Genomic DNA, 12486 nt, shown 5'->3' with positions numbered 1-12486 from the left:
ATCGTAACAAGGATGTGTCTTGGGGTGTTTTTCTTCAGATCTCTTTTAGCTGGTAATCTTTGGGCATGCAGGATTTGATTGCATGTAGTCTTTAACTCTGGGAGTATCTCTTTGATGATGTCTTTGACAGTTGATTCTTCCTGAAGATCTCCTACCAGGGCCTCTGGGACTCCAATGATTCTTACGTTGTTTCTGTTGAGTTTATCAAAGACTTCTATTTTCATCTGTTCATATTCCTTGAGTACTTTTTCCATTGCCTGATAGTTTGTCTCAAGGTTCTTTTCCAATTTCTTCTGCTGTGTTGAGGTTTTCTGTATCTCATCTTCCAGCACACCTATTCTCTCCTCAGCTGCTGTTACCCTGCTGGCGAGGCCATCCACTGAGGTTTTCAATTGAGCTACCATGTCTTTCAGATCTGTTATTTCATTTTGGAGTTTTCTGATTTCTGTCTTTGTGTTCTGTTCTGATTGATCTGTGCTATCTTCTATTCTAAAATCCTTATCCGAGAGGTTAATCAGATGAATGGAAATTTTCAGGTCATCCAATCTATCGTCTTCATTCTCTGTGAGGTTTCCCCATTGTCGCGCTTGTAGTGTGATTTTTTTCTGCGTGTTGTAGTGGGGTTCATTGGTTAGAAAGAGTGCGCAGCCACAAAGTGAAGTGGAGTGGCCGTGGTCTTCTGGATCCTCTGGGAGATCTATCTTTCTGGGCCCTTTTTGGCCCACTCCCAAGAGGTTCAGGAGACAGTACAGTGGAAAAACACACAGGCAACACTTACAGAATCTCAGAGTTTACCAACAACTGGGCAGGCGTAGATATTCCCAGCCTGATGTCACAAACAGGGGACTTGCCTTTCTGCAGAATACTGTGGATAGCCAGTTTTCATGGTTGGACACTGTTCTTTGGCATTTTGGCCCTTGGATGAGCCTCTGGGAGAGGTATTTTTCTGGGCCCTTTTCGGCCCACTCCCAAGAGGTTCAGGAGACAGCACAGTGGAAAAGTACACACAGGCAACATTTACAGTTTTCAAACAAGTGGAAGCAGAGATAAACAGATGTGAATACATTAAGCTGAGAAGCTTCTGCACCTCAAAAGAAATAGTGCCCAGGATACAATAGCCACCCACTGTGTGGGAGAAACTATTCACCCAATACCCATCAGATAAGGGGCTAATATCCAAAATATACAGGGCATTGACAGAACTTTACAAGAAAAAATCTAATCCCATCAAAAAATGGGGACAAAAAATGAAAAGACACTTTAATAAAAAAAGAAATACAAATGGCCAAAAGGCACATGAAAAATGCTCCTCATCACTGATCATCAGGGAGATGCAAATCAAAACAACAATGAGATACCATCTCACACCACAGAGATTGGCACACATCACAAAGAATGAGAACAATCAGTACTGGCAGGGATGTGAAGAGAAAGGAACTCTTATCCACTGCTGGTGGGAATGCCGTCTAGTCCAACCTCTATGGAAAGCGATATGGAGATTCCTCCAAAAACTGTAAATTGAGCTCCCATTCTACCCAGCTATTCCACTCCTAGAGATATACCCTAGGAACACAAGAATACAATACAAAAACCCCTTCCTCACACCTATATTTATTGCAGCACTATTCACAATAGCCAGGATCTGGAAACAACCAAGATACCCTTCAACAGACAAATGGCTAAAGAAACTGTGGTACATATACACAATGGAATATCATGCAGCTGTCAGGAGAGATGAAGTCATGAAATTTTCCTATACATGGCTGTACATGGAGTCTATCATGCTGAGTGTAATAAGTCTGAGGGAGAGAGAGAGAGAGACGCAGAATAGTCTCACTCATCTATGGGTTTTAAGAAAAATAAAAGTCATCTTTGCAACAATTCTTAGAGACAATGAGAGGAGGGCTGGAACTTCCAGCTCACTTCCCGAAGCTCACCACAAAGAGTGGTGAGTGCAGTTATAGAAATAACTACACTGAGAACTACCATAATCATGTGAATGAATGAGGGAACTGGAAAACCTGTCTAGAGTACAGGTGGGGGTGTGGTGGGATGGAGGGAGATTTGGGACATTGGTGGTGGGAATGTTTCACTGGTGAAGGGGGGTGTTCTTTGCATGACTAAAACCTAATCACAATCATATTTGTAATCAAGATGTTTAAATAAAGAAAAAACTTTGGAATCATAAAGTATTAATTATAGTACTAGATGCTATAATGAATTATTTGAAAAATTGCCATGATAGCGAAATATATATTAAACTTTTTCTATTAAAAAAGTTCATCACTTGTAAGTTACTGGGATGATTATAGAGGCAATTTAACAATGAATATATATATATATATTATGAGTATCTTGAAAATGTTCATGACAATTATAGCTATGAAAATACTGTAAGCAGAGAAGAGTGGTACCACTGATTCCAGAAATGGTAGGAAAGATAGGTATAAATGTGTGGTAATTTTTCAGTGTTTATTTAGGCACTGTGTTTTATAATACATTTAATAATAATTAATACAGTTAATTTCAAGCATTCAATGTTCCAACACAAAACTTACCAGTGTCAGTATTTACTTACCAATGCCTTGAGTTTCCCTTCCATTTCCTTCTTCATCCTGTGGGAAAACAGTTCTGTAAGGACAACTTTCAGGGTGTGTTACCATTGTTCATTTGTTATTTTATTTATGCTATATAAGATAATTCTGTATTTATCCCTCTCCCTATATAGTCACTTGACTCAGAATGATACTCTCTATTTCAACCTTGTAGTAGCATATTGCAAGATTTCATCTTTCATTATAGCTGAGTAGCATTCTATTTTTTAATATACCAGAGTTTATATACAGAGTATACCAGAGTTCCTTTATCTATAGTTTCTTGGACATATGGCTTATTTTTAGATCCTGGATACCATAGATAGCATTAATAAGAACACAAGAACGAATACATCATTTTGAAATATCTATTTTGGACTCTGAAATATATGCCTAAAAGTGGAATTGTTGGATTCTGTGAAAACAATTCTAATTTTTTTAGACTCTCCACACTTTTCCATAGAGACGGAACCAAATAACATTACCACCAACAATGGATAAGAGTTCCATTTTCGGGGCCAAAGCGGTGGCACTAGAGGTATGGCGTTTGCCTTGCAAGTGCTAGCCTAGGACGGACCATGGTTCAATGCCCCGGCGCCCCATATTGTCCCCCAAGCCAGGACCGATTTCTAAGCACATAGCCAGGAGTAACCACTAAACGTTAACAGGTGTGCCCCCTCCAAAAAACAACAACAACAACAACAACAACAACAAAACAAAGAGTTCCATTTTCTTCACATCCCTGCCAGAATTGGTGGTTCTTAGTCTTTTTGATGTGTTCCAGTATCACTGATGTGATATTGTATTAATTTGCATTCCCCTGATAAGTGGAAAAGAGCACTTTAACGTAAATCTGTATAATTCCATTGAGGGAGTGCCTGCTCAAATCTTCTCCCCCACTTTACTCTAGTTATCTTGGTTGCTAAATTTTGCAAGTGCTTTATATATCTTGGCTATTGTTCCTTTGTCAGATGTATGGTGAGTGAATATTTTCTCCTAATTCATAGGGTTCTTTTTATTCTAATCATTTCTTACACAGTACAGAAGTTTCTTGATGTATTCTCGTGTGTATTTTTTTCTTGTTTGCTTGCCTCTAGAATCAATATTATTTAGTGTTTTTTCTATGTTTTTCTTTATGTGATTCATGGACTTGGGTCTTTTATCCATTTTTGAATTAAATTTTGTTGATGGTATGAGGTAGGTATCTGAGCTCACTTTTTGTGCATTGCCTTTTTTGGAAGAGACTTTCCTTGCTCCATTTCATACACCATCCTTTTTTTTTTTCAAAGACTCATACCTGAAGGTCAATTTCTGGGCTTTCATTTCTATGCTACTGTTCTGAGAGTCTGCATTTTTTCCAGTACTAAACTGTATGAAAAAATTAAAGGCAGCTATTAGAAAAACACAAGTAGCATGTATAAGTATCACACTATTAAAAATAAAAATTGAAACAAAAATCAGAAACTAAACAAAAGATAGTAAATAAAAATAAAATTGTGATTAAGAAAAACATTAATCTTATGGCAGAAATGCATTCAGGATATGATGAATTAAAAATAGGTGCAGTGAAGATTATGTGCCTAAAGCTTAAACATTAGCATTATGGTAAACCATGTTACCTCAAGACCATATTTAGTTATATCTAGTTATGCTCATGACATACTCTGCCTGACTCTTTTCTCTGAGGTCATCCCTAGCTGTGCTCAGGGAACCATATCTCACACAAACGTTTCTGAATGGTTAAATAAGCATTCTGAGAGACAGATATTCTCGGGTAAGGTGAATTAAATATACTCAAGATATGTTATTAAGTATGTTCATAATGTTGGTTTATAACATATTGATTTTTGGTATACAGACATATATCTAGCTCTGAATATACTATATTATACTCATCACGAAACAGTTAGCTCCCATTCTTCATGATGTAACAGAGCTTTTTATCCAGTTTACCTATCCCTTTTCTTCCCTTCCTCCTTTCCTTATAGTAATGATTAATTTGTTTTTAGAGTTAAGAGTTTTTATTTGGAGATTTTTTTTTTGGTTTGGTTTTTGGTTTTTTGGGTCACACCCGGTGGCACTCAGGGCTTATTCTCAGCTCTGCACTCAGAAATCACTCCTGGCAGGTTGGGTAACCACATGGGATGGTGGGTATCAAACCCGGTTTTATCTTGGGTCAGCCGCATTCAGTGAAAATGCCCTACCACTGTGCTATTACTCTGACCTCTATTTGGAGCATTTTTATAGCCTCCCTTTCACTTCATTGCGTAGATAATATTGAGAGACTGGTGTTTACATACAGCTAGATGGCTGGTCCCACATCATCTGATGGTGCTCACACAGTCACAAGCTCACTGAAAAGTGCATTCCTTTTTTAGTTGGGCCATACCCGATAATGCTCGGGGGTTACTCCTGGCTATGCACTCAGAAATCGCTCCTGGCCTGGGGGACCATATGGGACACCGGGGATCAAACTGAGGTCCATCTTAGGTCAGCTGTTTGAAAAGCAAACGCCCTACCATTGTGCCACCGCTCCAGCCCCGGCTCTAATCATACTATAAAATGATGTGGATACAATCCTATACCATAACAGAAAACTCAGCATTCAAGGCTAACCTCCAAACAAATATCTTCTATCTTACTCAAGACTATTATATCAGGACTAAGAAGAATAGCTATTTAATCTAATCCATAAAAATAAACACAAAGCTTGATACATACTGAGGCAATGGAGGAATTTTCGCCAACTGAAGGATAAAACAAAATTCTAGAGAAAATTTCCTAATGCAGCAAAACCAAGAAAAAATTCTAACGAGAACTTCATAATGATGTCTAGTGAAATTAGGGAAACAATGCAGGGACAAAACAGTAGCTTCAACAAAGATATGAGAAACTCCAAACAGAAATCACTAAATGCTATATTACAACTACTAGTTAACCTCAAAAACACAACAGAGGGTCTTAAGAGTAGAACAAACAAAACTAAAAAAGTAGGTTGAAAATAGAATCGTGAAAAGAACCCAACATAAGGTGAGCAGAAAGAAAAGACAATTCTGAATAAAAGATGACAAAATAACACTTCTTAGGCAACATCAAAAGAAACATTTGCAAAATGGATTTGCGTCATAGAGCAACTTTTGTATCATAAGGTTTCCAGAAGAAAAGTCAAACAGGATATGAGAGAGGACGGGAGGGGAGAAAAGATAAAGGGAGGCAATAAGAAGGGAGGAGAGGAGAGGAGAGGAGTGGAAGGGAGGTGAGAAGAGAAGATGTCAAAGAATAACACAAAACGTACCCAAACTGATGGAGCAAACTGATACCCAATGGAAAATGGCTAAAAAATGTATGAAACAAAATTAGCACAATCCCTTCATAAGCATCAGTGCAAACCACAGTGTCAAAATGGAGAGAGGGAGAGAAGTAAAACAGGCAGGGGGAGGGAGTGAGAGGGCATCAGAGAGGGTGAAAAGGAAACAATTGACTTTGTTGGCCAGAAATGCATAGTGGTGAAGGTTGTTATGCACTGTATGACTGTAACTCATTCATGAACAATCTTTATCTGTGGGAAAAAAACTGTAGTGTGAACCATGTAACCATGGTCTTTAGAGAAAATAAATAAAACTCAAAAAAGCATGAAAATGGACCATTAAAGAAAAATAATAAATAAATAAAATTTGCTTTAAAAATTCATTTGCCCACCATTCCCTAGATTTAGAAGATTGATTACTAGCACCAAAATGATAAAATCTGAGGATAACCCTATATCAACATTGGGTTTTAGAAACACAAAGTTTAAGATAAAGCACTCCTGATGAAGGTACCAAAGAGATAACAGATTTTCAGTCATGAAAAAAGCCCAAAATTTCTAGTTTTAAAAATTAAATGAGTTTCAATATAAAAACTGTAATAGGGGGCCTGAGTGGTGGCGATAGCGGTAAAGTGTCTGCCTTGCATGCACTAGCCTAGGAAGAACTGTGTTTCAATCCCCTGGCTTCCCATATGGTCCCCCAAGCCAGGAGTGGTTTCTGAATGTATAGCCAGGAGTAACCCCTGCACGTCACAAGGTGTGGCCGAAAAAACAAACAAAATCCTGTGTAATAAACATGCAAATAATTTTACAAAGGATTTAGCCTTACAAGATACATGTTTTGTAGATTTACATGCTAATATTCTATATAATGTATTAACATATATAATATATTAATATATAATATATTACACTGAATAATGAAGTAGTCTTTAAAATTCAGAATGTCCTAAGATTAATAGGAGGTGTGTAAGTGAAATTAACTTTGTTTTATTTTATAATTTTTGTTTGTTTTGTTTTTTTGAATTTTGATCATTTAGATATTAAAACAATTGTAGATGTAGACAATTGTAGATGATTTGGTTTGCATTATAGTGAAATAGATCACATGGTACGTAAATACCTAACATATGCAACCTCCTGAACTCTATCCCCATGGTCATATGTCTTCCAGAAAACTGCTGCATGCAGCCATGGTGGCATCTGAGCATTGGTGCCTAGAGCAGTGAAGTACTAAAAAGACCCATGCGCTCTTCACACACCAAGTGCCTCTAGTTGGGCCCCTATTTTAAAATATATTCTAAATTTTTATATAGAGTTGGATTTATATAGCTTGTCAAATCCAATAAGACACTTTCCTAGACATCACAAGAATTTAGGAACCGGAGTTTAAAAGAAATGACAAATGACCACATTCTCTGTTCAAAATGTAGCACTCTTTTACAATTTAGAAAAAATATGTGTGTCCTTGAAATATTTAAAAATCAATTTAACTACATTCTCTCTTATACATTTTGATAATTCATTGAGACCATTCTCTGATATAAGGATATATCTGAATCCAAGGAAGCCTTCCCAGATTAGATAAGTTATTTTTTAAACTAGACTAAGTACTTAATATATGTTTTAAGATAATATAAAATTTGTTTCCAAACATGTTCCCATTTCCACTGAAAGTAAACAAATTATATACATACATATTAGAAATCAAAGAATTAAAAGTAATGTAAAATGCTTTGACTCAAAAAGAGCCTTCAAGAATAATCAGTTTGAAATAAATCCTGACTTCACAAGTCTCAAAAATCAATCTTAAAGTTTCTGAGATGCAATTTCTGTCCTGTGATTCACCCTCCGAATAAATAAGTGGTCTAATATGAACCAATTGGTACAATTTATTGATAGCAATGTCTCTTTATACCCTGTTTCCAACTTGGTGATATTATTTTCTTTCATTTTCCTAGACCACTTATACGCAATTCAGACTATGATTATTTTAATGAAATTCAGAGGACAGAAAGTGTTTTCACATAAAGTTCAGCCAATATATCTCTACACCCCCAACTTCAGGATCCCTGTTGCTTATCATAAATACACTTGGTCACTCTGTGATAACAAATTAGACTAGAAAAGCACTTAGAACTGTACATTAATGCTTTGCACTTTGCACTCCAGGTGACCATTTAGTACTACAGTGTGTGTCGTGGGAGGGGGACAGTCATGGGAAAAACTTGTGTTGTTGCTTCCCTGCAGCCCTCCTCTTCTCAGTGAGATCACTAGCCCTCCTTAAGGTTCATCCAGTTCAGACTGAGATAAATCCTGACTCCAGTCCTCAGAAATGAAGAACATTAATTATGTATCAATTAATGGACAGCTTCAAGTTTTTTTTTAAAATGTTGACATTCCCAGTGCAATCTATTTCTTAATCAAGAAAAATCCATCCTGTGAATCTTGCACATGTAATTCTTTCTGTCTAAACAATAGAAACTACAAGCTTTAGTCATCACTTTTATATGTTTGGCAGTGTTCAATGTGCTAAGGTAAAATAAATATTAACTAATACATACTGTATATGTTCAGTGTATTAACGTGGTCAATACATCTACACCTACATATTGGATAGGCAATATTAACACTTCTATATTATAGATGAGAAACCCAATCATAGAGAGGTTTAATAAATTTCCCAAGATCAGATCAGGAAAGAGATAAGCAGAATCCAGGCAATCTAACTGCAGAGCCCATGCTCTTGTCACCATGTTTTACTGCCTCTCGATAATCAAAATAATTGTGTTAAATTCTCCACTTAACTTTGCATGTGTAAATAACTGAAGGATCTAATCAATTCCTCTGATATCTGATGTCACCCAAAACCAACTATTGAAAAACAAGGAGTAGCATGTTGCTTGTAGATCAGAGTCCCTGATTATACATTCCATTTTAGAATAAGATTCAGACAAAAAAATAATAAAGACATGAAATTCTGTGTTTTAATGTAGAAGTCACACTTACCTAAAAAGGAAACATTTTAGGAGGAAGCAGACCCTTTCTGAGACAATCACATCTCCTTCAACAATACTATTTTTTATTTTATTCCTATTTGGAAATCACTCTTTAAACTCTGGAGCAAAAGTGATAGACAAAAATCAGAGTTAGCTATCTAAGCATTGCAGTAAAATCAGTTTTTAAAATTTGCATATATACTCTCAGTAGTCCCATACATTCTAACTTTCAGATGTGAACAACAATCATCAATAAAGCATTTAATTTCTAAAAATCAGGCTTGTTTTGTTTTTTGATTGTATGAGTCAGTGTCTGGCACATACAATGTAAAATGAAGAAAATTAGCTTATAAATCACAGTAATCTCCCCGATAATCACTACTCATTTAGTGGAGGGACAATGTGCTCACTACATGAGGCATTCTCATAAAAGACACCAAGTTACAATTAACGATCTATTGATCTTATTTGCTTTGAATTAGAAAGTGCTCTGATTCTAATAAATTCTCAATTTTTAAGAACCTTGTTCTGATTATTTTTATCACATGTTCCTTTCCCACAGATAAAGGAAAAGCAAAATTATTTCTTCCCCAAAGCCAGCTGAGAGTACTCTTCTCTCCAAATTTTTCATGTATCTTCCTAGAAAGGTATTTGAACCAACACAATGTTTGAATGAATTTATTTTTTAAAGGTTATAATTCTTCTAATTCTCTTGATCATAATGTATTAGTTCTACAAGAATATTCTGATGAAAACATTCAAAATATCCTAGCTAGTGACAACAATCACAAAGTTCCTTCTAAATTATAGAAAAAATTAAATTGATTGACCTTATTGTTATTGTTATAGAGCCACACTGATGATGCTCAGGGGGTAAATTGGCTTAGCTTTATGTTGAAACATTATATTATAAAATGTATATTCTGGTTTTTAATTTTTAGTGAGGTAAAATTTGATTTATACCTGAATATTCCAATAATTTGTAAAGATCAGAATATTAATATAAAAATACACCATTGTACAGGCATTACAAATTATATACTTAATTTTCAATTAACAAAATTAATGTTTTTACTATTCCTAATTGGCATTAGGATTAATAATTGCAAAGGAGAAAAATAGCCTCTGGGGTTTCAAGTTGAGACAGAAATGTAAATCTGAAGCAGATTTCAGAATTCAAGTGACCATTAAGTCCAAAGGCTTAGCTCAATTTCCAGTACTGCATATGGTTCCCTGAGTACTGCCAGGAGTGATCATTGAGCACAGAACCAGAATAATAAGCACTGCAGATATGGCTCAAAAGCAAAACAAAAATCTATAATCCAATTATTGTATTTTTCTTCAGTAAAGAGTTCAATTAAGAGATGGGACAATCAGATTGTTTAAGAATTTAATTCTTAAAAGACTAATCCAAAAATGGGAAGAAGAGTTGAACAGATGCTTCCTCAAAGAAGATATGTAGATGGCCAACAGCTATGTGAAGAACTGTAGTGACCATCAGGGAAATGCAAATCAAAACAACAATGAGCTATCACCTCAAACCAGTTAGACTGGGACCTATCAAAAAGAACAAAAAGCAACCAGTTTTGACACCGGTATGAGAATAAAGGAATCCTCATCCACTGATGGTGGACTCAGCTGGTTAAGACATTTTAGAAAAAAATATAGACATGTCTCAAAAAATTAAGAATTGAACTCCATATGGCCCAGCAATCTCACTTCTGAGACTCTAACTCAAGGACCCCCAAACTCCATTCCTATTCTACATTCATTGCAGCACTATTCACAATAGTAAAATCTGGAAACAACAAAAATAGCTAAGAACAGATAAAGAAATTATATATGAACATATACCTATGCACCATATACATATACAGCCATGTACAATGAAATACTACCTATTTATAAAAAAAGATTGAAAAATAACTATCTTTAAGATAGATAAATTGCATAATTGTGTTTATGGCAAATTGCAATTTATGCCTACGTGAATAGAGCCAGAGGTTATAATGGTTAGTAAAGTCAGACAGAATGAGAGAGACAAATATAGAATTATTATTCTCATATATAGGGTATTAAGCATAGTAAGGGAACAACAAATGAACAAAGGCAACAAAATCTAATGATTGATCTATGGAACAGAGGTTACCAAATCAGTAAGAAGTGACAGGAAGATTCTGAGACATTTGTGTAGTGAGACAAACACTATGCTGGGGAATGTGGTGTTGGAATATCGTGTGCATTCAGCTCTATCATTTACAGTATTGTAAAACTAAAACATAGTAACTAAAATTTTAGGAGAATAATATTTATAAATATTGGGCAGGATAAAGTCTCTTATAGATATCACTTCTTGTAAGAATGAGAGAATATTGTGGCTGAAGAGATACATAGGTCAGTTCTCAAACTGTTATAACAAATGTCTTTGAACCCAGAACAGAATCTGAACTTCCTTGGAACAAAAGAATCTTCTCATCTAAAGTCGTTCTCAGAGTAGAGATGTCACTGAGAGATTACTCAAAGAATTAGCTCTGTAGGTGCTGCAGGCTATCTTTGGTTCACCAGATCTCGTGGACTGGCTCTTGGGGTCCAGATGCATTAGAGGGCTTCTTTTGAGTCCCCTTTGAGGAGAGTGGATACACGGACAACGAAATATGAAATAAATGAGACCACAAACGAATATATGGGGAAAATACGTTCTGGCAAACATGTGACCCCATAACAATCCGTCTCTGTGGTGTTATATATATATATATATATATATATATATATATATATATATATATATATATATATATAATATATATATATATATAGGTTTTTGGGCCACTCCCGGCGATGCTCAGGGGTTACTCCTGGCTGTCTGCTCAGAAATAGCTCCTGGCAGGCACGGGGGACCATATGGGACACCGGGATTCGAACCAACCACCTTTGGTCCTGATCGGCTGCTTGCAAAGCAAACGCCACTGTGCTATCTCTCTGGGCCCATATTTTTTCAATATTATTCCATCGACCGGTTCGTGTTCATCCACTTCCCTGAAGTAGACTCACTGAAGCCCACTGGAACTGTGGGAGAGAAGCTGCCCACTGCATCAATTGTGAAATTAATTTGTGATAATCTATGTCTGATGGTAAGCGTTTTTAAAATTTAAAACCTTCACAGAATACTGCAACCTCTATTGTAGAAGTAGAGGGGATCATAATTATCTTACAGAAAAAATAACAGTCTCTGCTCGCTTTGGCAGCACATATACTAAAATTGGAATGATACAGAGAAGATTATCATGGCCCCTGCACAATGATGACAGAAAAATAACAGTCTCAACTTAATAAAAAAAATCTTTCAAATATGGACAGTATATATATTACAGGGGAGTAAAGTGCTTTTGATTCTTGACATCACATATGGTCCCACACATACCACAGGTGCAATCCCTGAGCACAGAGTCAGGAGTAATTCGCTCAATACCGACATATTTGGCCCCAAGCCCTCTTTGCTCTGCAAAAGATCTGTTATATCTGAAGAAAAATATTACCATAAAAGATCTGAGTCATGCTTTCAAATATTAGTTAGTCTACTATGAAT

At 35.9% G+C, this 12486-nt stretch overlaps 1 non-coding gene across 1 annotated transcript; it reads left to right on the top strand.

Moving 5' to 3' along the window:
- Positions 1-12129: 12129 nt before the first annotated feature.
- LOC126000370 (U6 spliceosomal RNA) lies at positions 12130-12231 on the top strand. The gene has a single exon (XR_007492712.1). It is a non-coding gene; the product is annotated as a U6 spliceosomal RNA (small nuclear RNA).
- The last annotated feature ends 255 nt before the right edge of the window (positions 12232-12486 follow it).

This window comes from Suncus etruscus, chromosome X (genome assembly GCF_024139225.1).
Source record: "Suncus etruscus isolate mSunEtr1 chromosome X, mSunEtr1.pri.cur, whole genome shotgun sequence".
Classification (NCBI taxonomy): Eukaryota; Metazoa; Chordata; class Mammalia; order Eulipotyphla; family Soricidae; genus Suncus; species Suncus etruscus.
This window is presented reverse-complemented; position numbering and strand designations above follow the sequence as displayed.